The sequence below is a fragment of the Pelodiscus sinensis genome, chromosome 4, assembly GCF_049634645.1.
Source record: "Pelodiscus sinensis isolate JC-2024 chromosome 4, ASM4963464v1, whole genome shotgun sequence".
NCBI classification, from domain to species: domain Eukaryota; kingdom Metazoa; phylum Chordata; order Testudines; family Trionychidae; genus Pelodiscus; species Pelodiscus sinensis.
The window spans coordinates 106,495,483-106,522,277 of NC_134714.1; the positions used below are offsets into that span (position 1 = coordinate 106,495,483).

The window sequence follows — 26,795 nt, forward strand, 5'->3', positions numbered from 1 at the left end:
AAAATAGAAACGTCAATTGGGTTATGAATACCTACAAAGTCAGCAGCTAGTAATTTGGCAGGAGGTACCTACAACTGAGAGCTGGACGAATGAGAATGATAGCTAGCAAAGAGAAGTTAGGAATGAAGTGGTTAGTTGAGAAATAGAAAACTGGATTTTGGAAGTGAGACAAAGAAAATTGAAAAAGGAGTAATGATAGTAGCAGGATCCCTACACAGAGAGGAGAAACAAGGCAGTCACTGAGGAGAAGCTAACAAGAAGCAGTGTCAGGGAAAGGAAAGTGAGCTGATGAGAGAGCAAGAGGAAATTAAAAGACCACAGAAGAAACAAAGCAGGAAGGGGAAAAAAGCCTGTGAAAAATCTACCTGGAAAGGTATGTTAGCTGCTAGTTATACCCTCTCCTTGTAGATGGTGTTGTGAAATGTCTGGAATAATAAATATTAATTTTATTTATAAAAAAGACACCCCTTTCGTGCTGTACAATAAATTTAAAAAAAAAACCTCATGAAAACTAAAAAACAGGACTACAGAACTACAACCAGAATGATAAAAGACACATAGCCCTATAACAGAGAACAAAGAAAAAGAAACAATGCCAGAGTTCACTGATGAAGATTGAAACTGCAATTCTGAAATCTGCAAAACAGTGGATCATGTGTAAAGTAGGGATGTAAGCAACTAGTTCACTATTCAATAAGCATATGCTTATTGTGTAGTCAAGTTATGACTCTAGAAGTCGCTTTCCCGCTACCCACTGCCTGCCTCTTTCAGAGGCAGCAAGGGTGGGGAGAGCAGGAGCCAGTGCTGGGGGAGCTGATTCAAAAGCCAGTTCCCCCCGCACCATATGCAGGGGGGCAAAATAGGCAGATGCATAGCAGGGGACTGGGCACAAGCCAGGAATAAGCTGATTCCCGGCTCGTGACCAGTCCCCCTCTTAATATGTTTAAAATGCAGAGCTGCAGCAGGATTAGCTCCTCGGCCAGGAGCAAACCCCACTGCAGCTCTGCAGTTTCCCCCTTATCAACTAATCGAGTGGTCCATGGAAATTCCATCAACTACTTGATTAGCTGATTACCTGCCATTTAACATCCCTAGTGTGAAGTAGGGATGTAAAACTCCGTTTAATCAGTTAACTGGTTAAATGCTATGTTTAACTGGTTAACAGCTTAACCGGGATTCCGTGGGCAGGGGGACCGCTACAGCCTGGCCAGGCCACCACGCTGCAGACTGCTCCGGCCAGGCCGGGCCTGCCACAGCGCAACACAGGCAGGCCACTGGTTAATTGATTACAACCTTTGAAGGTCTGTCCCTGTCAAACTTATTTAAGCATTGTCTGAACTACAGTTTTAGATAACAGAGTGCTGGGTTTCTTCAGCTCTGGGGGTGCTCAACCCACTTTTCTGCTCTAACCTGACCTTCACTGAAACCTTTCCCCACAAACCCCTACTCCAACTCCAGGCCCCACACCCATCCCAAGCTCCACCTTTCCCACCCAGTTCCACCCCCTGACCCAAGTGTTCCCCATCCTCACCCCAGATTCTCCACCAAGGAGCACCTGATTCCTTGGTGGGCACCACTTGGGACACCAAGGAACAGGTGATTACAGCAGTTGGGCAGCACTTGGGGGGAAGAAAGGGAAGGAGTTGACTGGCAGGACTGCCAGCAGACAGAAGATGCTTGGTAGGAGCTGACTGCCAGCCTGTACTAAGCACCTAGGGATGTTAGATAGCAATTAATTGAATAGTTAGGTAAATGCATGAATTTCAGCAGTTACATGATTATTTGATAGTCCACGGGTGCGGGGGCGGCAGCCAGTGCGCTCCTGGCCCCACTCCTGGGAAGCCCCCTTCCACCCTGCACTGCTGCCTCAGAGGCAGTAGCATGGGGTGGCAGGTGGGAGCCAGTCTGCAAGGGAAGCCTATTCAACTCCCTGATGTATAGGCAGCAGTGTGGGGCTGTGCCTGCACCCCATGGAAGAGCCTCTGTCAGTGGCAATCCTGGGTCCTCCATGAACAGAAGCTGCTCGGCAGCAGCTTCTCCTACCCTCTCCCTGCACTGCTGCCTCTGACAGAGCACTGGCTCCTGCCTCCCCTCTGTGGGAGGCAGCGAGGAGTGGGGACTAGAAGTTCCACAGAGCCAGCATGTGAGGAGAGCCAGCTCCTCATGTGTATTGGCCCCCACCTGTCCCCACCTCCACTGCTGCCTCTGATAAAGACACAGCAGCCCGGGGGTAGAGAGCCGATATGCACAGGAAGCTGGCTTGAAAGTCGGCTTCTCACATGTACCGACTCCCACCTGCCCCTCTCACCCTCCACGCTGCTACCTCTCTATCAGACTCCATGGATCCAATGCTCACGGGGAGCTGGCTTAAATGAGGCAGCAACGGGAGGGAATGTGTGTAGTCAATAAGATCAGATAATTGTGTTTTCGACTACATGTTGACATCCCCATAAGCATCCACTCATTCACTTGTGATGTTCGGTACCATAACACTTCTATACAGTTTCTCTCACAACTGTAAACACTAAAGCAGACACTTACAAAATGAGTCATGCCCTAGAATAAACATTTACAGTTATGATGGTTAACATGTTAATGAGCAATTAACATACATTAGCGACAGCCTACAGCGTTTCCACTCATTTATGCTTTTATGATAAGTATGAACGAGGGTGATTGCGTGTCTGAGTTTACATATTGTTGATTTAAGCTGGTGGCAAAGAGGATGTGTATGCTGCCTTGAGAGGCTGCGTGTATGGTGGCTGCTTGATTTGTCTCTGGAGGATTCAGTGTTGATTTTGTGGGTAGATAAAAGAACGGTTACTTACCTGTAACTGTTGTTTTTCGAGATGTGTTGCTCATGTCCATTCGAATCAGGGATGCGCACCGTGTGCACCGCATCTTCCGGAGCGTTTTCCCTAGCGGTACCCATAGCGCCAGCAGGGCGCCCCCTGCATTGGTGCCGCCATGGCGGAGCATAAATAGCCCTGTTGGTGCTCCCCCACCTCAGTTCCTTCTTGCCGGATGCTCCGACGAACGGGAGGGGGGAGAGGGGGGAAGAATTGAATGGACATGAGCAACACATCTCAAAGAGCAACAGTTACAGGTAAGTAACCGTTCTTTTCTTCTTTGAGTGGTTGCTCATGTCCATTCGAATCAGGTGACTTCCAAGCCAACCCCACTCCACGGAGGAGAGGTCGGAGCACCCAGAAAGAGAAGTCCACAAAAGTTGAACAACCCTGATGCTGGCATGGCACCTTTTAAAACTGGGTGATCCCGGCATAATTGTTCATTCAGACTTGGTGAACAACTCAAGGAAAAAAAAAGGGGGTTTTTTGTTGTTGTTTTTTTAACAAACAGAATTACACTACTAACTACTCTAACACTAACAAACTAAGAAGAACAAGTAACTATCTAACACTAATCTCCCTTTCTGCTGGCAGGAGGGGGAGCGTATGTAAAGTCCGTCTGCGGCCGCGGATGGTTAAACCTCAGCTGGAACGGTGCGAGACAGCAGGAGCGCATGCACGGGCCGGCAGGGCTACTGCTAAGTAAGATTCTCCGTTTGTGGCGCCGGGACGAGCCCAGCACCTTGAGTGGAGCACCCACGGGGACACTACTCGATGAAGAATAAGGGTAATGATTGGCTGAATTACCTCTATTATTACAATGGTTTAGGACTCTTGTCATGACATTTAGCTGTACACTACAGCTGTAATTAGTAAAGTTGAAATGGCTAACATAACCCTGGGTATGTCTAAACTAAACTTCACCCCTCTGGAGGCAGAGGGATGTAAATTAGACATATCAAAAGTGCAAATGAAGCCAGATTTAAATATCCCACGCTTCATTTGCATAAATGCGGCCGCCGCTTTTTTCTGAAATGGGGCTTTTTGAAGAAAAAAAAAAAGACAGTTTAGACAGGGCATTTTTGGAAAAAAGCAGCGGCCACTATCATGCAAATGAAGTGTGGGATATTTAAATCCCGGTTTCATTTGCACTTTTGATACATCCAATATATATCCCTCTGCCAACACAGGAGTGTAATTTAGACATACCCCCTACATCCCCCCACCCTTTTTCAATACAGGTAGTCCCCGGGTTACGTACAAGATAGGGACTGTAGGTTTGTTCTTAAGTTGAATCTGTACGTAAGTCGGAACTGGTGTCCAGATTCAGCCGCTGCTGAAACTGACCGCCAGTTCTGACTTACATACAGATTCAACTTAAGAACCTCAAGTGAGCTGCTGCTGGAACTGATCAGCAGCTGATTCCAGGAAGCCCGGGGCAGAGCAACTGTGCCTCGGGCTTCCGATAGTCAGCGCTGGTCAGTTTCAGCAACGGCTGACTTGGGGACGTCTGGGGCAGAGCAGCTGGGGTGCTGCTGGGTTGCTCCAGTAGCACCGCTCCTCGGCGCTACTGGACCAACCCGGCAGCACCCCAGCTGCTCTGCCCCAGGAGTCCTGATTCAGCCGCTGCTGAAACTGACCAGCAGCGGCTGAATCAGGACGCCTGGGGCAGAGCAGTTGGGGTGCTACCGGGTTGGTCCAGTAGTGCCCAGAGCGGCGCTGCGGGACCAACCGGCAGCGCCCCAGCTGCTCTGCCCCAGGGTCCACAACAAAAGCCTGGTCTGCTGGGGGGGCCACACTAGCTGCACCCCGCCCCCCCAGCAGACCAGGGACACAGGGAGCAAAGCGGCAAAGCCTCAGAAGCACGGGAACCCGCCGCTGCTGCGGGTTTGCTCCCGGTGCCCCTGGTCTGCTGGAGACGGTCCCCAGCAAACCAGGGGCACCGGGAGCAGCTTTTCTCGCCCCGGAGCTCGAGGTGGCTGACCGCTGCCTGTGAGCTCCGGGGAGAGAAAGCCCCGTTCGTAAGTGCGGATCCGACGTAAATCAGATCAGCGTAAGTCGGGGACTGCCTGTACTATGGTTAATTTTTTTACAAACTCTATCTTGAAAGACTGGTTAGGGTACATCTACACAGCACCCTTACTTCAAAATAAAGTAAATTATGTAGCTTTTTTCATGTTTATTTCAAAATAAAGTGCTATTGTGGGAAGGGTCCTGTCTGAAAGAAATTCAGCCAGTAAGACTTTTGAAGCATGTGGTGAGAGAGATCTTTTGCTCTGAATTCGCTTAGCTTGTTAAATTAGGTATTAATTGCACTTTACCTTTTTACTCCTTTATAACCAAATTCTGACTTTTAGTCCTCATTATTTGTAATCACTCAAAATCTATTTTTTCTGTAGTTAATAAACTTGTCTTATCTTTGACAACCTACCCCCTACACACATACCCATCACCCTCCCCCATCAGTGACTGGGCGGGGCTGATTAATTACCAGTGAAGCTGTGCTGCCAGGCAGCTTAGAGGGAACAACCAAGTGGAGTATCAACAACTGGCTTCTCCCCCCATTGCTGCCTCTCTGAGAGGCGCAGGGGGAGGGGAGGGGAGGGGGAAACAGGAGCTGGTGCACTGCAGAGCCAGCTTAAAAGCTGATTCTCCCCAGCATCTTCTCTGCAATGCTGCCTTCAGGATTCCCCCCCCCCCCCAAATCAGAGACAGCTGGACAGGGGGGGTAGGGGAACCTGCCCTGGCAGCAGCCCCTGCCTGTCGCCAACTCTGGCCGTTTCAAACAGGGCCTGCTGGACTCAGGGTGAGCTCAGTTCCAGCTTTTACCACATTTAAAATGCAGAGCTGCAGTACAGGTGGCTCCTAGAGCCAGCACCTGGTGGGACTGCTCAGTCCTGGCTCAAGCTGGCTCCTGGAGCTACCTCTGCTGCAGCTCTGCAGAGTGGTCCTTAGTGATTAATTGTGTCATTGATAAAATTTGTATCAACGACACAATTAGTCAGATCAACGACACAATTAGTCAGATAACTACCTCAATGTAGACCAGCAGTTAGAGCAGGGGTGGGCAATAATTTTGATGGGGGACCACTCCAATAGTTTAGTAAGTAGTCAAAGCCCACATGGAGAATGTGTGGGATCTGGGATGGAGTTTGGGTGCAGAAGGGAACTTGGGATAAGGGAATGGGGCACAGGATCTGGCAGGGAGTTTTGAGTGTAGGAGGGGGTTGCGACATGGGGCAGTGGGTAGGGGTGCAGGAGAGGATTCTGACCTATAGAAGGGGTTCGGGAAGGAGTGCAGGATCTGAGATGAAACTGTGACTTGGGGCAGAAGTGCAGGGGAGGGAGTTGCAGGGATTTGAATTGTGACTGGGGACGAGATTAGGGTGCAAGGTCTGGAAGGAGGTATGAATGCAAGAGTGGGGGTGCAGAGGGTCTAGATTACATGGGGGAGGGAGGGCTGTAGTGGGGATGCAGAGGTTTCGGGGGGGGGGGGGCGGGAGGGACTGGGATACTAGAGGCAGGCTCTGGCTGGGAGCCAGCAGGTTCCTCAGCCAGACTCCCTACTTTCCATGCCCCAGCACACCACTCAGAGCAGCCTGCTGCAGGGGCCTTTGGGCAGAAATTGGCCAATGGGAGCTGAAAGACTGGGCCAGGGGCAGGGTAGTACACAAAGCCTTGCCCCTCTATCCTCCAGGCTCACAACACTCACAGAAGAACATGGTCCCACTCTCCGCAGGGAATGGGAGTTGGGCAGGGAGGGAGCCTGGCTGAGGCACCCATGGACTGTATTTTGCCCATCCCTGAATTAGAGGGAGGTAAGACACCAAAGGACTGTTGGGAATCAAAAGAATCGTGAATATCTATTTCTGGCTCTCAAAGGCATTAGGGTTAGTGCCAAGCATATAGATACAGTGCATTAATTCTAAAAGTCAGTGTAGCTAAGTAGACAAGAGCAGGGTCTGCCATGTGAGAGACTCTGGTCAAATTCTAGAACACATTTTGGCCTTTGCATGGCACTTCAGCTTTTTTGCACCTCGAGTTGATGCTTCTTAGTTATAAGCTCATCTAAGGAATAATAACCACCTAATGCAGCTAATTTGGGGATTTTCCTGCAAATAAGATAACTACAAGGCCAAGTTTATCATTACCACAGACAGGTGTACCTTAATTAACTTCAGCATCGTTACTCCTGCTTATGAGAGTAGTGACTCATTACCCTTTGTGCTTTCTTACGATTGTAGAAGTCATGTTTTTAACCCAAAGAGAAGTGGAGAAAAATACGGGTCATCTTACATTTTCAGTTTAATGTTTGAATCCTCTTTAATAAATTAGGGCTCTACCAAATTCAGACATGAAAAACAAGTAATGGGTCGTAAGATCTGGTCTTGTGGGCTTTGACCCTATCTTATACAGATTTCATGGGTGAAACAGCCATTTCTCAAACTGATTACTAACCCAAAAGAGAGTTGCAAGTGGGTTGCAAAGTTATTTTAGGGCAGTTGCAGTACTGCCATCCTTTAGCACTGCCTTCCAAGCTGGGCAGCTGGAAAGCAGCAGTTGTCAGCCAGGCACTTAGCTTTGAAGGCAGCACCCTGCCACCAGCAGTTTAGAAGTAAGGGTGGTAATACCATACCATGACACCCTTATTTGTGTGCTGCTGCCTTCAGAGGTGAGTGGCCAGAGAGTAGCAGCTGCTGATCAAGGGCCATCTCTGAAGGCAGCAACAGAGAAATAAGAATGGCATGGTATGGCATTGCCACCCTTATGTCTATGCTGCTGCTGGCAGTGGCTCTGCCTTCAGAACTGGGCTCACAGCCAGCAGCCAGCACTCTTCAGCCATCCAGCACTGAAAGCAGCACTGCCTCCAGCAGCACTGCAGATGTACAGGTAGCTGTGGTCAACCTCACCCTTACAATAACTTTGTGACCCTCTCCCACACAACTCTTTTTTGGGACAGAACGAAACCCTACAATTACAACACCATGAAGTTTCAGATTTAAATATCTTAAATCATGAAATTAAAAATTTACAATTTAAAAAATCCTATGACTGTGAAATTGACAAAAATGGACGATGAAATTGGAAGGACCCTATTAATAATGAATATGAACATTGCCAATCCTTGCATTTTATACACAAGAAACTTATAAACCAGTTTGGTTAGACAATTGACATTTTAGAAGTTTTATTTTTCATGATATTATTTAGATTGTAAGCTCTATGGGCACAAACCATCTTTCTGGTTTGTAGAACATCTATAGCACTCTAAAGACCTAGTCCATGATTAGGGCTTAGAGCCTATAATAATACAAATAATACTTTCTAGTGAAATTTTGCACTCTAGTGGTGCCCAAAATGTAGCACACCCTTTAAAGTGTGAGTCTTAAAATATACTGTACAAAGGTTACAAAGAATGCTGGGAATATGTATGTGATTCAGGGTGATCCATGTTAAAATGGCCTCCTCAGCACTATTCCTGAATATGTGCACTTAACTTAGCAAATGAAGGTTCAAAACCTATGTGAAATTATTTTGGTGGTCTTGATACAGTTGAAAATGGGTAAGCTGCTACTAACTGGCATTGATTAGCGATCATGTTAGCAGAAAATTGTACTATTGGTAATGAGGACAGCATTGAAGAACCAAAAATGAAATATGTTCATAAAAGCAGCACTATTATATCAGTTAGCACAACAGCCACACTTGTGCTGTGATTTCTGAATTATTCCACGGATTCCAAAATAGCTTCCTGAAGCAGTGACCCCTGGAAGATTTTGAAAGGCTTTCTGAAAAAAGTCAGATTTAAAAAACCTTCTGGGGAAACAACATGATGTTGAGGTCTCTGGAGAGTGCAGCTTCAAACATCCTTATCCCTGTGCTTTAAAATTCAGAAGGTATAATGGCCAGTTAAGTAGTAGACTGAGGGACAGTTAAACTATTTTCATGGTTAAGATAATTACACCAGTGATCCTATACAAAATGCACTGTATTTCTGGATTTGGCAAAAGGGGCAACAAAGCCTTGCTCAGCACAGCTCAAAGTCAGCCTAATTCAAAACTTGGAGCAAGCCTCTGCGCAACACTGGGAATACATGAGTGAATACAAGACGTGGTACAGATGTATTATGGGCAATTAGCATGCCACATTGCTCCTGTGCAGACAAGGTCAACAAGCACAGAGAATCAATCATTCCTTGAGTCAGAGTGACTACACCTAGAATTAAAAGCAGAGTGAGACTGGTGAGGCAGGGTGGGAAGCTTACACTGCAGTAGCATGGTGCACCTGTCTTGGGAAGAGGATTGTCTCTAGAGCTGCCAACTGGCCAATAAACTCACAGACTTTTTTAAACATAAACATACTCAGTAAGAGTGTCAGTAAAGACAATATTGTAAATGCCTGTAGAATAAATATGAAATTAAAGAATTAGAGGTTAGCTTAAGTTTGGGTAAGAAAATGTGCATTGTAAACAAAAGTCCTGACAACCAAGCGGAAAGATCTTGAAAGTAATAAGGTATAAAGCCGAAAGGAATAAAAGTAGGGATGATATACGATCCAATGAATGACTGATGAGGTAAAAGGAAGTTTCTAAAAAGAAGGCAAGAGAAAAAGAATCTGACTTAGAAGAAGCCAACATGTACTCCCCCCCCCCCACCAGTGTCATCATAAAAATAAATCCTGTACAAACACAGGTACAATATAAAAACAGTTGCTCCGCACCAAGGACGACTGGTGTTGGGGAGAAACTACGCTGTAAATATTTAAATATTTTCTGGACTGATACTGGACATTAGAGTAGACTGTCTCAAATTGGTTGTTAGCTATAGTATTAATAACTGACATTGTATGTGGAAAGGTATGTAAGTTATGAATTGAAGGGTTCTTTGCCAGTCCCTAACTGCTCATGCTAAACATGCCAGGATGAGACGGTTTTCCCAAGGCCTGCCCTGGACCTTGATCACAAACCTATGAATATTTTGTGATTGCTTACTTTTTAGGGTGCAAGGCATATTTAGAGCAATTGCATAAAACAACACGTGCAGAAATTGTTTTTGTGATGAAATCAAGCATGACAAGTTTTATTACAAAATGATTTTTTTCAGAAAGTTATAAGTGAAAAGAGACAGTATCACAATAAGTACTATATTTTTGCAATTGATTTTAACATTAAAAAAAGCTGAATAAGCAGACGTAAAACCATCATGTTATATAAAGGAGCTATTGCTAGAATACACAAGTACAAGTATGTATAAGGAGTAGGATCCTTGTTCACATAGTTTCTAAAGAGTTGAAATGTAGAAACCTAATTCCTATTCCTCATATAGTCCTGAAAATACTTTCACAATTCTAGAGTGCTTGAGAATGCTAATTTCCGAAGAAAAAGAAGAATTCTGGTTTTATTAATGAGCATTTTCAAAGAAACAAAAGGCAAACGAAGGAAGGCTTGAAGATGTGAAAAAGAGAAGACATGTCATGAGAACAATCTTTTATACTTGATCATCAATGTCAAAAAATGTCAAGCATACTTTTTCAGTGCTGTTTAACTTCATTGCATTTGTCGAAAGTGTCAAAATGAAATCACTAGAAACAATTTCCTGCCACTACACTGATTCAATTCTTAAATTGTACTGAAATTACCAATAAGATTGCCAGCTTTTGTTGTAATTATTGTGATGTAGATATTTATTCACTATTAAACTGGTAACATCTTTTTATTCAGTTTTCAGCATTAACTTAAACATTTGTGGTCAATGTCTTAAGCAAGTATCTGTAGCTCAGAATCAATCCTTTCAATTATTCCACCAAACTTAAAAATATAATTATAAAACGAAGTACAGGCAGTCCCCGAGTTACGCGGATCCAACTTATGTCGGATCCGCACTTACGAACCAGGCTTTTCTCGCCCTGGAGGATACGGGCGGTGGGACCGCCGCCCTCATCCTCCGGGGCGAGAAAAGCTGCTCCGCGTCTCCCTGGTCTGCTGTTGCTCTGCCCCGGGCTTCCTGGAATCAGCCACTGATCAGTTTCGGCAGCAGCTGACTTGGGGACACCTGGGGTGCTGCCGGGTTGGTCCCCGTAGCGCTGAGGTGCGACGCTGCAGAGACCTACCCAGCACTCCCCCAGCTGCTCTGTCCCAGGCGTCCAGTTTCAGCTGCTGTTGAAACTGATCAGCAGCTGATTCCAGGAAGCCCGGGGCAGAGAAACTCTGCCTCGGGCTTCCTGTAGTCAGCCGCTGGTGAGTTTCAGCAGCGGCTGAATCTGGGTGCCAGTTCCGACTTAAGTACAAATTCGACTTAAGTACAAACCTACAGTCCCTATCTTGTACGTAACCCGGGGACTGCCTGTATAGGTTTGTACGTTAAGCAACAGACATTAAAAGACACCATGCATGGTTAAATATTCTTAAAGAGTAGGGAAATAGTTGCAAAGTTCTATTATCATTTACTTGACATAAGCTCATGAACTATCCCTATTTTATTCTGGCCTGTTCTAAGAGGCAGGCATACAATTGCGCACACATAAGTATAGGATGCTTTCAGATTATTTTCAATCAACAATAAAGCACTGAGCGGGAACTAGACTGGAACCAGCTAGGCAGATGGACTGAGTGCAACCAGGGAAAGGAAGATAATAGGAGTGACTAGAGAGAATGAGAGGTTGGGATTGGCTCAGTAAAATATACATGTTTGGACTTGGACTGGAACATAGACATATCTTGAGCACTGCATTTTGGGCAAATAAAGCATTATGTAATGCTAAGTACTTTGAAAAAATCAGATCCACAAGATCTATTTAGACCCAAAAATCTGTGTTTTTTACCTTAATCTCTTTGAGCCTCAGCTCCCCCACTATAAAATAGTTATAATGCCACTTTACTTCACCAGGGCATTGTGAAAATAAATTAATGTTTATGAAGTATTCAGATACCACAGATGTACACATGTACAATAAATCAAACACATGTAGACCCAATGAAACCTACATGAAGCCTATAGGATAAATGTTCCTTGAATTGAGGCTTTATAAACTAAACCAGAATAATAATTCTTTAGACACCCTGTTACAATGTTACATAGGAATGACCATACTGAATCAAACCAAAGGTCCAGTTAGCCCAGTATCCTGTGTGCCAATGCCAGATGCCCAGAGGAATGAACAAAACAGGAAATCATCAAATGATCCTTCTCCTGTCATACATTTCCAGCCTCTGACAGATAGAGGCTAGGGACATCATTCATACTCATCCTGGCTAATATCCACTGATGGACCTAACCTCCCTGAATTTATCTAGTTCTTTTCTGAACCCTGTTAAAGTCCTGGTCTTCACAAAGTCCTCTGGCAGGCAGTTCCACAGGTTTAATGTGTGCTCCACAAAGAAAAACTTCCTTTTGTTTGCTTTAAACCTGCTACCCATTAATTTCATTTAGTGACCCCTAGTTCTTATGTTATGGGAACAAGTAAATAACTAATTCATTTTTCTACACCTGTCATGATTTTATAGACCTCAATCATATCCCCCCCTTTAATATCCTCTTTTCTGAACTGAAAAGTCTCATTCTTTTTAATGTATCTTCATATAACACCCATTCCAAACCCCTAATCATTTTTGTTGGCCTTTCTGATCCTTTTTCACTGCCAATGTGTCTTTCAAAATGAGGCGACCATATCTGTACATAGCATTCAAGAGGGGGTACAACATAGTTTTATATAGAGGCAATAAGATATTCTTATTCTCTACTCCTTATTTAATGATTCCTAACATTGTTTGCTTTTTTGACTGCTGCTGTATATTGTGTGAATGTTTTCAGAAAACGATATACGACTCCACGATCTCTCTCACATAGTTATAGCTAAATTAGTCCCCATCATTTTGTATGTATAGCTGGGATTATGTTTTCCAATGTGCATTAAATTTAATATTGATAAATGTAAAGTAATTTGTCATTTTGTTGTCCAATCACTTAGTTCGTGAGATCTTTTTGAAGCTCTTCCTAGTCTGCTTTGGTCTTAAGTATCTTGAGCAGTTACCTGCAGATTTTGCCACCTCACTGTTTACCGCTTTCTCCAGATCATTTATAAATAGGTTGAATAGGATTGGTCCCATATGGAACCCTGGGGGACACTAGTTACCTCTCTCCATCCTGAAAACTTACCATTTATTCCTACCCTTTCTTTCCTGTCTTTTTAACCAGTTATCAATTCCCCTTATCCCATGACAACTTACTTAAGAGCCATTTGGGGAGATAGATTTCCAGAAATCCATGGACAAGGTAAGTACACTATATCCACTGAATCCCTCTTGTCTGCTGACCCCCTTAAAGAACTCTAGCAGATTAGTAAGGATTGATTTCCCTTTATAGAAACCATGTTGACTTTCCCCCAACAAATTATATTAATCTTTTCTGACCATTTTATTCTTTACTATGTTATTCCACAACTATCAGAAAGAGGCAATTTATGCGGACTGCAGTAAACTCTGAGGATGATGCTCACTGGTAAAATAATTTTAATGTTTATTTCATGTAGTTTAACTATATGTATAGTATTTCACTCATCATCTTAAGTAAACAGTTATTTTCTTTACTGATTAAGTTGAAAAATATTGCTATAAAAATAATATTCACTCTTACTCCTCTAGAACTGGAGTGGGGAAACATTTTTTGGGCTGGGAGCTGCTTACCCACAGAATAATCAGTTCTTCGCACTTAAGCGAGAAGCCCCTGACTGAGGGTATGTCTACACTGCATTCCTCAGGTTTAAGGGTTATTTTGAAAGAAGGCTTTTTTCCTCAAAATAACCCCATCTAGACTGCTTTTTATCTTTTGAAATAGGGTATATCGAAAAACCGCCTGGATGCCATTAATGCAAATGAAGCACAGGAAATTCAAATCCACGCTTCATTTGCAATTTTGCTCGGCTGCATTTGCATTCCTCTCTAGAAAGAGAAATACTGCAGACATACCCTGAGAAGGAAAAATGCACTCCTCACACTCACACACCAGAGCCTACAGGAGCCCAAACTAGATTTTGTATGCTCCAGCCCTGTGGATGGATGGCAGGGGGCTAGAATCCCAGCACAGGTTTCCCAATGGGGGGGAGAGGGATCCCTGAGCCTGGGGGGCTGGCTCCAGGCAAGCTGGGAGCCATATCCGGCATATGGGCCTGAGGTTCCCCACCCATGCTCCAGAAAATGTGGAAGTCTCATAGGATCGAGCCATCACAAAATTAATTAAAATGAAATCTAAAAAGCTAAGCCATTAAAGCTTGCCTGTTACAAAGTACCTTAGAAATTCTAAAAATATATTTTCATAACCAAAAGTTAATTTTATGCAGTTATTCCAAATATACATTCCTTTACCCCCGGATACAAGTTATTAAAGACAAATTGTAACTATTACCTATCTGAAACCACCATGACAGACATTATTTCTGCTACAGAAAAAAGGCCTCTAATTGGGAAATTTATAAGACTGGAACCAAAATTTTAAGATATGTCCTAGAAAAGTATTATTTACAATCTTTAAAAATAAACCAAATTCCAATAAAAGTAAATATTTAAGCATACTTTGCAAGTTAATGCAAATTGTAAAACTTCAAATTTAAGCCACAATGCTGTATATAGAACACAACTGCTGGATTTCTTTTTTTTTTTTAACTTACTTTTTATACCACTCATCTTAAAATCATAAGACACCTTAATTGTTAAAAGTATATGGACATCTATTTGTAAAAGTAATGAGTTTTTTCCTACCATTGGATTTTCTGTAAAATTCTGGAGAAAAGTTAAAAAAATGCTGAAATAATGCTATGTTAAAAAAAGCCCTACCGCCATATGCTTTTTTATGAGCTGATAAAAGTTTATTTTAGTGTATCTGACAATGCAGGGTTAGTGAAACATTATGTATGCTCATGGCACTGTATACAAATAGTGGTGATAGAACAGCAGCTTCCTCACGAATGAGTTACTTCCCAACTTTCACTGTGGGAGAGCCCTTCACTGGTGCGGTTCTCTTTAATGCTGCTTTATAAACCTTTCCTGCTCGAGCATGGAGAACTGTTTGTTGATTGGCAAATTTAAGAACTCCCTCGTTCACTGTCACTGCAGCACCCCTCCCAAACCTGACTTGACGCTTCCAACGTGGCTCCAGGGCCAAGCATTTTTAAGGGAAACTGAACCACGCTAGACACGTCCTCCCTCACACCCCACCAGTACCTACAAACTTGTATTTGCCGAACTGGGCAAAAGGCAATTTTAAGTGCGGCGGGATCGGCAGACTCCATCCCTTAAACACGCAACAGTAATACCAGAGCAAGGAATCTGCAGAAGCCCTTTCAGCAGCGCCACGGCTCCATGCCTGCATCGCACTACGAGCGCTGCCCCCGCATCTCTCCAGCGGGAGGCGGCGCTGGGGGGCGCCTGCCCCCGAGGCAGAGCGACGCGTGCGGCAATGGAAAGTCGCGGCTGCAGGGTGCGCGGGCAGCGGCGACGACACCCGCCCAGGCAGAGACCTGCTCCGTGACGCAGCGCGCCCAGGCCGCCCTCCCTTCGAGGCCGGGTTCAGAGCAAAGCCCCCGCGAGCGGAGCCGCTCCGGCTTAGGCACCCCCCCGCGCCCGGGCCGGGGCTTGTGGAGCGGCTCGGCAGCTGCCTGGGCCCCGAGCAGCGTCCCGAGGCCCCAGCGCCGGCGGGCGGGTACTGGTGCCGCTGAAGCGGCGGGCGTAGAAAGCAGAATGGGGGAGGGGAGGAAAACGTCCAAGGCGGGCGCGCGGAAGAACCGCGGCTTTATTAATGTCAGTCGGCGCTGCCCCGCTCGCTAGCTGCCCCGCTCCGCTTCCCCACGCGCGGCGCGGAGGGACCGGGCCCGGCGAGTCGGTGCAGCAGTCCCAGCCGGAGATGGCGGTGGGTAGAATAAGGCACACTGGGTAAAAACACATTTATATACTAACCTCGCCGAGAAATTTTCCAACAATTCCTCCGTCCGACCACCATGCACCAGGACAGGAAACGGCCGCCTCAGCGCCCGCCCGCTCCAGCACCGCCCAGAGCCGGGCGGGCGGGCCCCGCAACCTGCACTCCCCGCGCCGCCATTGGACAGCCAGCGCCACAAACCATCGCCCACGCTCCCCATTGGCCGCCAGAGACCCAGCGCCAACCCTGATTGGCTACGCGCCCCAGGCCTTGCTCTCCGCGCCACGGGCTCTCAGCAATGCTGGATTCGGGGCCGCCACCGTCGCCGCCATTTTGTACCACGGCTCGCGAGGCGCCTGTGCGTCAGCGAGGGAGAAAGGCAGCGAGCTGGGCGCCATTTCCCCGCGCAGGAAGACAGCAGCTAGCGCCGCTCTGGGATCCCGGACACTGGGTTCGGCCAGGGGCCGTGGCGGACGGAGGCCTGAGGCGTCTCTTATTTCACCCACCCGGGGCGGGGCGCCGCGCGCTCCCAGGGAAGAGGCTGGTGGTTTCCCGTTGCCGGGGCGCTGTGAAGCCAGGCCTGCGGCGGGCCGGAACCCGGCGCTATTCCCGCTTCGGGAGCCGACCCCTGCGGCGTACAGCGCAGCGCCTCAGCCCGGCCCACGCTCTCCGGCACGGGCAGCGCCTCCCCCCGCGCGCTGCGAGGAGACCCTGTGTGACGCGCACAGTGCCTCCCCCCCCCCCCCCCGCAGCCTGGGGAGAACCCCCTGCCTGGCACCTCTTGTTCACGGGCTCAGCACCTTCGCTTACACGGGGGGGGGGGGGTTGTGCTCAACCTGGCGCCTCTAAACCGCACCTCTGCGCGCCCAGGCTTTTTCTAGCCGCAGGTGCTGGCCCCTCCACGACTGGGGTGTAACCCTCACCCACCAGCTAGCTCCAGACTTAGGTTCCCTTGGCATTAACAACAGTGACAGCAGACGTGAGCCCTATAACAGGAGCAAACGTGCGGAGACCCTACTCTGTTCCCATCGTTGTGGATTCAGGTGTAGCGTGGGACAGCGTTCATTCTAAGATTTCCCCTCTGAGGGGAGTGAGTTTAGTCTTGTGCACCCACACTGACATCATGTCCTCGTACCTGGATGTGCACTACTGTAGCACCCCTCAGTTATTAACAGATATATAAAAATTGTTTTACAAGAAAAAACACTCTCACTACAGTACAGAGCCACAGGGCTCCAGCCCAGGCTGCTCTCAACCATGCAGCTCCAGCCCAATGCTGGGCTGCCCAAGCGGCTGCCCCCACTCCCACCAGCTAGGCTATGGCATCCTGCTCACCATAAGCACTTGAGGCTCCCCCAGCAAAGAGTCTCAGCAGGGCCTGGCTCCAGCTGGAGCAAACAGTGGTAGGCCTGCCTGCCCGCCCACCCTCCCACACCCCTGCCACACTCCCACTGCTACCACTCATCTGGGCCAACAGGAAAGTGAGTGGTGGTGAGTAGTGTTCCTTCTAAGCTTTGCGGCATCCTAGCTTGACAGGTGATAATCAGCCTCACCCAGTCAGCAGCTCAGCGCTCTCTTCAGGGAGCTGACTGACTGGATAGTGCTGAACAAACGTGAAGCGGTGCTATTGGGCAGCTTAGAGGGAATACTGCTAGTGAGTGCTGCTGTGCAACTCTAAAGGCAAGGTGTGCGGGCCTAAAATTTGTTATGCGCGGTGATGTAGGCGCACAGCTTAGAGGAAACCTGGTGTGGAAGTAGGATGGACTGAGAGATCACAGAATCATAGAACTGGAACAGACCTCAGAAGGTCATCAAGTCCAGGCCCCTACTCTAAGCAGGACCAATTCCAACTAAATCAACCCAGTCAGGGCTTTCTCAAGCCGAGACTTAAAAACCTCTAGGGATGGAGACTCCACTATTTCCCTAGGTAACCCATTCCAGTGCTTCACCACCCTCCTAGTGAAATAGTTTTTCCTAATATCCAACCTGGACCTCTCCCACCACAACTTGAGACCATTGCTCCTTGTTCTGCCATCTGTCACTACTGAGAACAGCCTTTCTCCATCCTCTTTGGAACCTCCCTTCAGTAAGTTGAAAGCTGCTATCAAATCCCCCCTCACTCTTCTCTTCTGTAGACTAAACAGACCCAACTCCCTCAGCCGCTCCTCATAGGTCATATGCTCCAGCCCCCTAATCATTTTGGTTGCCCTTCGCTGGACCCTCTCCAATGCATCCACATCCTTTTTGTAGTGGGGGGCCCAGAACTGGACACAATACTCCAGATGCGGCCTCACCAAAGCCAAATAAAGGGGAATGACGACATCTCTGGATCTGCTGGCAATGCTCCTCTTAATGCAACCTAATATGCCATTAGCCTTCTTGACTACAAGGGCACACTGTTGACTCATGTCCAGCTTCTCATCCATTGTAACGCCCAGGTCCTTTTCTGCAGAACTACTACTTAACTGGTTGGTCCCCAGCTTGTAACTATGCTTGGGATTCTTCTGTCCCAAGTGCAGGACTCTACACTTGTCCTTGTTGAACCTCATCAGATTTCTTGTGGCCCAATCCTCCAATTTGTCTAAGTCATTCTGTACCCTATCTCTGCCCTTAGGGTATCTACCTTTCCCCCCAGCTTAGTGTCATCCGCAAACTTGCTGAGGGTGCAATTCATCCCCTCATCCAGATCATTAATAAAGATATTGAACAAAACCGATCCTACAACCGAACCTTGGGGCACTCCGCTAGAACTGACCGCCATCCTGACATTGAGCCATTGATCACTACCCACTGGGCCCGGCCTTCTAGCCATCTTTCTATCCATCTTACTGTCCATTTACCCAATCCACAATCCCTTAACTTGCTGGCAAGAATATTGTGGGAGACCGTATCAAAAGCCTTGCTAAAGTCAAGGTATATAACATCCACTGACTTCCCCATGTCCACCGAGCCAGTTACCTCACCCATAGAAGCTAATCAGATTGGTCAGGCATGACTTGCCTTTTGTGAATCCATGCTGACTATTCCTAATCACTTTCCTCTCATCCAAGTGCTCAATATGGATTCCTTAAGGATCCCTTCCATGATTTTTCCAGGAACCGAGGTAAGACTGACCGGATTATAGTTCCCTGGATCATCCTTCTTCCCTTTTTTGAAGATGGGCACTACAATTGCCTTTTTCCAGTCATCCGGGATTTCTCCCGATCTCCACAACTTTTCAAAGATAATAGCCAAAGGCTCCACGATGACATTTGCCAACTCCCTCAGTACCCTCGGATGCACTAAGTTCGGACCCATGGATTTCTGTACATTTAGCTTTTCTAAATAGTTCCTAACCTGTTCTTTACCCACCACGGGCTGTCCATCTTCATCCCATCTTGCGTCACTTGGTGCAGAAGTCCAGGAGCAGACCTTGTCCATGAATACAGAGGCAAAGAAAGCATTCCTCACATCATCTGTCACTAGGTTACCTCCTTCATCCATTAGGGGCCCCACACCCTCTCTGATCACCTTCTTCTTGTTAACATGCCTGTAGAAACCTTTCTTGTTATCCTTCACATCCTTAGCCAGTTGCAATTCCATTTGCGCTTTGGCCTTCCTGATAACCCCCCAGGCATTCTCGAGCTATACCTTTAAACTCCTCCCTGGTCATTTGTCCAAGTTTCCACTCTTTGTAAGCTTCCTTTTTGTGCTTAAGTTCACCAAGGATTTCCCGTAAGCCAGTCCTGGACTCCTACCATGTTTGCCCCTCTTGCTACGCGTCGGGATGGTTTCTTTCTGTGCCTTCAATAAGGCTTCTTTAAAATACTGCCAGATGTTCTGGACTCCTTTCCCCTTCATGTTAGCATCCCATGGGATTCGGCCCATCAGATCTCTGAGGGAGTCAAAATCTGCTTTTCTGAAGTCCAAGGTGTGTATTTTACTACTCTCTTTTCTTCCTTTGGTCAGGATCCTGAAATCTACCATCTCATGATCACTGCTTCCCAGGTTGTCACCCACCTCCACTTCCCCTGTTAGTTCCTCCCTGTTTGTGAGCAGAAGGTCAAGCTGCGCATGGCCCCTGGTCGGATCCTTCAGCACCTGTGTCAAGAAGTTATCCCCAACATTCTCCAAAAACTTCCTGGATTGCCTGTGTACTGCCGTATACGTTTCCCAACAGATGTCAGGGTGATTAAAGTCCCCCACGAGAACCAGGGCCTGCAATCTGGAAGCTTCGCTCAGTTGTCCGAAGAAAGCCTCATCTACCTCATCCACCTGATTTGGTGGTCTGTAGCAAACACCAACCACAACATCAGTGCTGTTGTTTGCTCCTGAAATGGGCTAATGAAAGTCTCAGAGGGGTTACAATCTGTAACTAAAAGTAAGTGGTCCTGCGGTACCTTAGAGACAAATTTATTAGGTCACAAGCTTTGGTGGTGTTCTGTTATTTTCCTTGTTGGGTCTTCCGTAAATTAGGTGACTTCTGGGTATTTGTCTAAACCTGTCCCCCGCGGCAGCATGGCCTAGCGGCACAGATGTCAGCCGAGCACCACATCGGGAGGCAAAGGACGTGACAGGCAACAGCGCTGCCCAGAGGAAGCAGCCAGCATTTCAGCTTTACAGAGTCACAGACATTGGGCTTCTATATATATGATGCCTCTAGCATCCATCCAGGACACATCACATAATCCATTGTCTAAAGCCAGGCCTAAGACACAACCAAATTTGTTCCAGTTACACAGACAAATATCTACAAGATCTTTATCAAGCATTCTTAAAATTTAAATATCCACTTCGGGAAATGAGGAAGCAAATTGACAGGGCCAGATGATCACCCAGAAGTCACCTACTTCAAGACAAGCCCAATAAGGAAAACAACAGTACCACTCATCACCTACAGCCCTCAGCTTAAACCCCTCCAGTACATCATTTGTAATCTACAGCTTGTCCTGGAAAATGATCCTTCACTCTCAGACTTTGGGAGACAGGACAGTCCTCGCCTACACATAGACTGCCAATCAAGTAAATATTTGTCAGCAGCCCCACACCCCAGATACACTTACCCAGGAACCTAACCCTGCAACAAACCCCATATCTATACAAGCAACACCATCACAGGACCTAACCACATAAGCCACACCATCAGGGGCTCATACACCTGCATATACACTAATGTGATATATGCCATCAAGTGCCAGTAATGCCCTCTGCCGTATATTGGCCAAACCGGACACATTGTGCCAAAGGATAAATGAACACAAATCAGACATCAGAAAAGGTCACACATAAACCTGTAGGGGAACATCTTAGCCTCCATGGATATTCAAAAATGTATTTAAAAGTAGCCATCCTTGTTCAAAAGAATTTTATCACCCAATTACAAGAGGGAGACAACTAGAGTTCATTTACAAGTTCAACCTCATCAACTTAGGCTTGAATAGAGTTCATAACTGGTTAATGCACTACAAAGGCCATTTCCCCTGCCTTTTAAATTCACAATAGGGATGTAATAGTATTGTCAATTAACTGATGAGCAAAAGCTTATAGGTTAATGCTATAAACTACATGCATTTCTACCCACTGGACCCCCGTCAGTAAATTTTTTAGCAGCCCGGCTCAGTGCTAGCTTGCAACAGGTCCAGGACCTACCCCCTTCTGTGGCTTTGCATTTAAAAGTGTATTAGGAACCGGGCAAGCAGAAAGCCCAGCTCAGTTTTGACTCGCATCACATCCGGGAGCTCAGACCTTGCCCTAGACAAGGGCTGCTGCCATCCTACACTGCTGCCTCTTTATCAGAGGCAACAGTACTGGGTGACAGGCAACCGGTCTGTGAGGGGAGATGGTTTTTAAACTGGCTTCCTTTACAGGCCAGCTCCTGCCTGGCACCACACACTGCTGCCTCTGATACAGAGACAGTAGCATGGGGCTCCTTGTGAGTGAGGTACACTGGCTGCCAGCCCCACCCCCAGGGACTATAGAATAGTCAATTAACCAATAAGAATTTATAAGGTTACTCTACTGTTCAATTAACCGATATTTAATATCCCAAATTCACATTTCCACATCAAATGCTCCACATCCGATGTGAGACATCTACCCTGACTTAATTAGCTTTGTTAACTGTCAATTGTAGGATGTTTTTGTAGGCATATATTGCCTTGTCTCAAGTTATGTGTGTACAATTTTAAACATACACTTTTTCATTTTAAAAGGTTAAAGGGTACAAAAATGAGATTTTCAAACAAACGAGAAAAAGGAACTAATTAACTATTTGTAGTTTTGAAATCATTTAATAAATTGCTTGATTAGTGATGTATTAACATGGGTTATTTTCCCTGAGATTCTGAGATAGAAAAGTTCCCCTACTGTTAAATTTTTTGCTATCAAATATACTATATAATCTATAATACATCATAGATATTAAAATTTGGACATCCTCCCATACCACTACTCAAAAAGTGTACCTAAAATAAGCTTGTACAAAATCCTTGAGGCTTTTTAACATATGGCAGTATACAGGCATAGTTGTTCCTGAATAAGTATACCCTCAGAAAAGTCCTGATTGCATATATGACAATTGAATAAATGGATCTACATTTTTACTATTCAGTTACACATTCGTCCTTTTTCATTTCTTAATTGGAAAAACAACACAATATTAGATTTATAAACTTCTTTGTTTTTTTGCACACAGCATCTAATTACATGCTAAGTACATGTGGGTAGCTTGTTTCTGGGCAATATCATGTCCTTCACAAATTAAATTGTTTAAAAAACAATTCAGATAGGGATGACTCATAGAGCTCCATCAAATGTTAGAATCTGGTCATCTTTATATGTTTGTCCTTTTCTGAATAGCTGTTCTTGTCTCTCCTCACTCTTCTTTCATTAATTTTCCTAGAGCCAAGGTGGGTGAGATATGGGACCTAATTCTGTCGGTGAAAGAGAAGCTTTTGGGATCCACAGAGGTCATCATTATCTCACTGTCTCAGATCCTGCAACCAACGAAGATAAAACACCACAAACACTAATTTTCCTCTCTTTTCCTACTACACATCGTTGTGTTAAAAAGGATAAAAAACCCACCTTCATTTTGAACCTGAGTTAACATATACTTGCTAGTTCCTGCATTCTTTTCAAAACAAAATCAAGACCAAGGCTTTTTTATTCTTTTGGTTAATTTTTCTAGTCTGTATGCTCTTTATTCATGGTTTGGTTTAATGCGTTTTATGTATTTTACATAAAACATTCATCTTGAAAAATCCCAAAGTATCAGCGATTGATATATGTGCACAGAAAGAGGAAAAACATTCACTTTGGGGTGGAAGGTGATATCTATCTGACGTATCACAGCAGGAGGAAGAGTGGAAGTTTTATATTAGGCTATCCATCAAACTCCTCATCTTTGAACTTTTGGGACCTCTCATGTCCACTTCGAATTGGCAGACCTTGATTAAGATCTCATCTAAAACATATTTTATCCGAGTTGTTGCAGCATCAAAGCTTTCTATAGTACTTGCAGACTGTATCAAACATACGTAATTAACTGGGTTGAGAATTACTTAGACAAGTTAGATGTCATCTAGTCACTGGGGCAGGAGCGGGTAAGATACAGCCTGCACACCTGATGTAGCCCATCAAACCTTTTGATCCACCCTGCCCTGTAGGCCTGCTGCAGCTCCAGACCGCTCAAAGAGGCTGGCTGCTCTTTCCATGTGCCTGAGACAAGCTGATCTATTGAGGTCCTGTCCTGTCCCACATGTGTGTGGATTCTATGATATAGGAAAAATAAGAGTACAAAATTATTGAATACCACAGAAATAGCATGCATTTTGCATTTTGATAAAGCGACAGAAAATAAACCTATCCTCCCTAAATAGTGTCAATAAGTAATTCCATCAAGACACTCTGGTAATAAATGAAAACATGGATAACAAGACTATGTCAAGATATAATTCGTAATGGAAGACATGCATGGTGGAATTTAACAGGAAGGCTTCAACTACACACAATAGTTGCAGCAGTGTACAAGTGGATTTAGTTGGTGCAATCCTGCATGTAGATATACTTAAATCACTTTACAACTGGCTTAGCTTGATTAAGAAATGGAATCTTATCATAGAACCATAGAGCTGGAAGAGACCTCAAAAGGTCATCAAGTCATGCTCTAAGCAGGACCAATCCCACAGACTCATAGACTTTAAGGTCAGAAGGGACCATTATGATCATCTAGTCTGACCCCCTGCACGGTGCAGGGCAAACAATCTCACCCACCCCTCTTAGAATAATCCTCTCCTCTATGTCTCAGATATTGAAGCCTTCAAATATTTTGAAGGCCCCAAGATGCAGAGAATCCTCCAGCTGTGATCTGTGCCCCATGCTACAGAGGAAGGCGAAAAACCTCCAGGGCCTCTGCCAATCTACCCTGGAGGAAAATTCCTTCCCAACCCCAAATATGGCGATCAGCTAAACCCTGAGCATGTGGGCAAGACTCATCAGCCAGACACCCAGAAAGTTCTCTATAGTAACTCCTATCATCCCTCCATTGACCTATTCCCACTGATAATGAATGGTCAATTAGTTACCAAGATCATGTTATCTCATCAAACCATCCCCTTCATAAACCCATCTAGTTTAATCTTGAAACCAGATAGATCTTTTGCCCCCACTACTTCCCTTGGAAGGCTGTTCCAGAACCTCACTCCTCTAATGGTTAGAAACCTTCATCTAATCTCAAGTCTAAACTTCCTACTAGCCAGCTTATATCCATTTGTTCTTCTGTCCACATTGGTATTAAGCTTAAATAATTTCTCTCCCTCTCTGGTATTTATCCCTCTAATATATTTAAAAAGTGCAATCATGTCCCCCCTCAGCCTTCTTTTGGTTAAGGTAAACAAGCCAAGCTCCTGGAGTCTCCTTTCATAAGACACGTTTTCCATTCCTCGGATCATCCTAGTGGCCCTTCTTTGTACCTGTTCCAGTTTGAATTCATCCTTCTTAAACATGGGAGACCAGAACTACACACAGTATTCCAAATGGGGTCTCACCAATGCCTTGTATAATGGCACTAACACCTCCTTATCCCTACTGGAAATACCCTGCCTAATACATCCCAAGATCGTATTAGCCTTTTTCACGCCCATGTCACAATGGCGGCTCATAGTCATTTTATAATCAACCAGGCCTCCAAGGTCCTTCTCCTCCTCCGTTACTTCCAACTGATGTGTCCCCAGCTTATAACTAAAATTCTTGTTATTAATCCCTAAATGCATAACCTTACACTTCTCACTATTAAATTTCATCCTATTGCTATCACTCCAATTTACAAGGTCATCCAGATCTTCCTGTATGATATCCCAATCCTTTTCTGAATTGGCAATAGCTCCCAACTTTGTGTCATCCGCAAATTTTATTAGGACACTTCCAATTTTGGTGACAAGATCAGCAATAAAAAGATTAAATAAAATTGGCCCCAAAACTGATCCCTGAGGAACTCCACTAGTAACCTTCCTCCAACCCGAAAGTTCACCTTTCAATATGACCCGCTGTAGTCTCCCCTTTAACCAGTTGCTTATCCACCTCTCAACTTTCATATTGAGAAAGTGTACTCAAAAAGTGTACTCATCCACCATGCTGCTCCTCCGTATTGCAAATTATGCGGCGCTTCTTTCGAACCATAGCTTCGATACTATCACGAAGCTAATAGAAATTGAACAAGGAAATTCCGAAAGTGATACTGTGCTCCTGCAGGCAATATTACAAAGAAGGTTATGCATGTTCCAGGGCGCGTCTGCAAATAGCTATGGATGTTGCTGACACGGCAAGCAGTGGCAACAGTGGTCCATGAGAAGATCTTCATGGCTCGCCACAGCAGCTGTGCCCAAAAAACTTCAATCCGAAGTCGAAGATCTTCCATTCGACAGGATTAAGCTGTTCACAGAAAAAGCAGATGACATGCTCCACACTGGGAAAGACTCACATGCCACCCTATACACGCTTGGGATATATGTTCTACCTTTCCGGCGTAGATGCTACTTTCCATATCAAAGACGTTAGGATTACCAATTTCGCAGGCAACAAAACCATCCATTTGACCAAAACCGCCCCAAGCAGAAGCCACAGCGCAGACGTCCTCAGCCACCTAGAGCGAGCAACCCAGTAACACCTAAGCAGCAGATTTGACTCCCCTGTCGAGGGCATGATGAATATTTCAGTTGTTGTTGCAGACACCAATCCCATATTTCATCACCGGCTGCAACCCTATTGCCACCAATGAATGGGTCACAATAACTTCAGACACATGGGTATTGGAGGTGATAAGATCAGGATTCACCATTCCTTTCACTTCCCTTCCCCCTACCAGCCCACCAACCCCGTCCCTTTTCAGGGACCCATCTCATGAGGACCTTCTGCGACAAGAAGCCTATCACCTGTTATCCATCGGAGCGATAGAAAAGGTCCCATATCAGTTCAAAGGAAGGTTTTATTTACATTACTTCCTAACGCAGAAGAAAACAGGGGGTTGGAGACCTATTCTCGATCTACACCGGTTATATCATCACCTTCAAAAACAGAGATTCAAAATGGTAACTCTCTCCACAATCATTCCAGCTCTGGACAACAATGATTGGTTCACTGCCCTCAACCTACAAGATGTCTATTTCCACATAGCCATACACCATGCACACAGATGATTCCTGCGCTTTGTCATAAACAACAAACATTTCCAGTATCGAGTCCTTCTGTTCGGGCTAGCTTCAGCTCCAAGGGTATTTTCGAAGACCCTCACCGTCGTTGCTGCTCACCTTCGCCATCTTTGAGTCGTCATATTTCCTTACCTGGACAATTGTTTAATAAAGGGTGCGTCACAACAAGAAATGACGCACATGGTTACCATTGTCAGACAAACGTTCAACTCCCTCAGACTGATATTGAATGAACAAAAGTCGACGCTGACGCCAATGCAAAACAAAGTTCATAGAGGTAATTCTGGATTCCTGTACAGCAAAAGTATACCTACCCATGGACAGATTCTGGGCAATCAAAGACCTGGTCATCT

General features: G+C 45.6%; 1 protein-coding gene and 1 long non-coding RNA gene across 4 annotated transcripts in view; one reads left to right on the top strand and one right to left on the bottom strand.

Annotated features, from left to right (window-relative positions):
- Positions 1 to 15,932, bottom strand: part of ZNF143 (zinc finger protein 143) — a 137,521-nt gene extending 121,589 nt beyond the window's left edge. Inside the window, exon 1 of one of the 3 annotated variants that reach the window (XM_075927952.1) lies at positions 15,796 to 15,932. The gene's annotated coding sequence lies outside the window, so the exon portion shown is untranslated. The other 2 variants (XM_006129090.4, XM_075927953.1) reach the window with 2 other exon arrangements.
- LOC142829212 (uncharacterized) lies at positions 258 to 10,442 on the top strand. The gene is made up of 3 exons (XR_012903627.1): positions 258 to 373; positions 3,444 to 3,636; positions 10,201 to 10,442. It is a non-coding gene; the product is annotated as an uncharacterized LOC142829212 (long non-coding RNA).
- Positions 15,933 to 26,795: the final 10,863 nt, after the last annotated feature.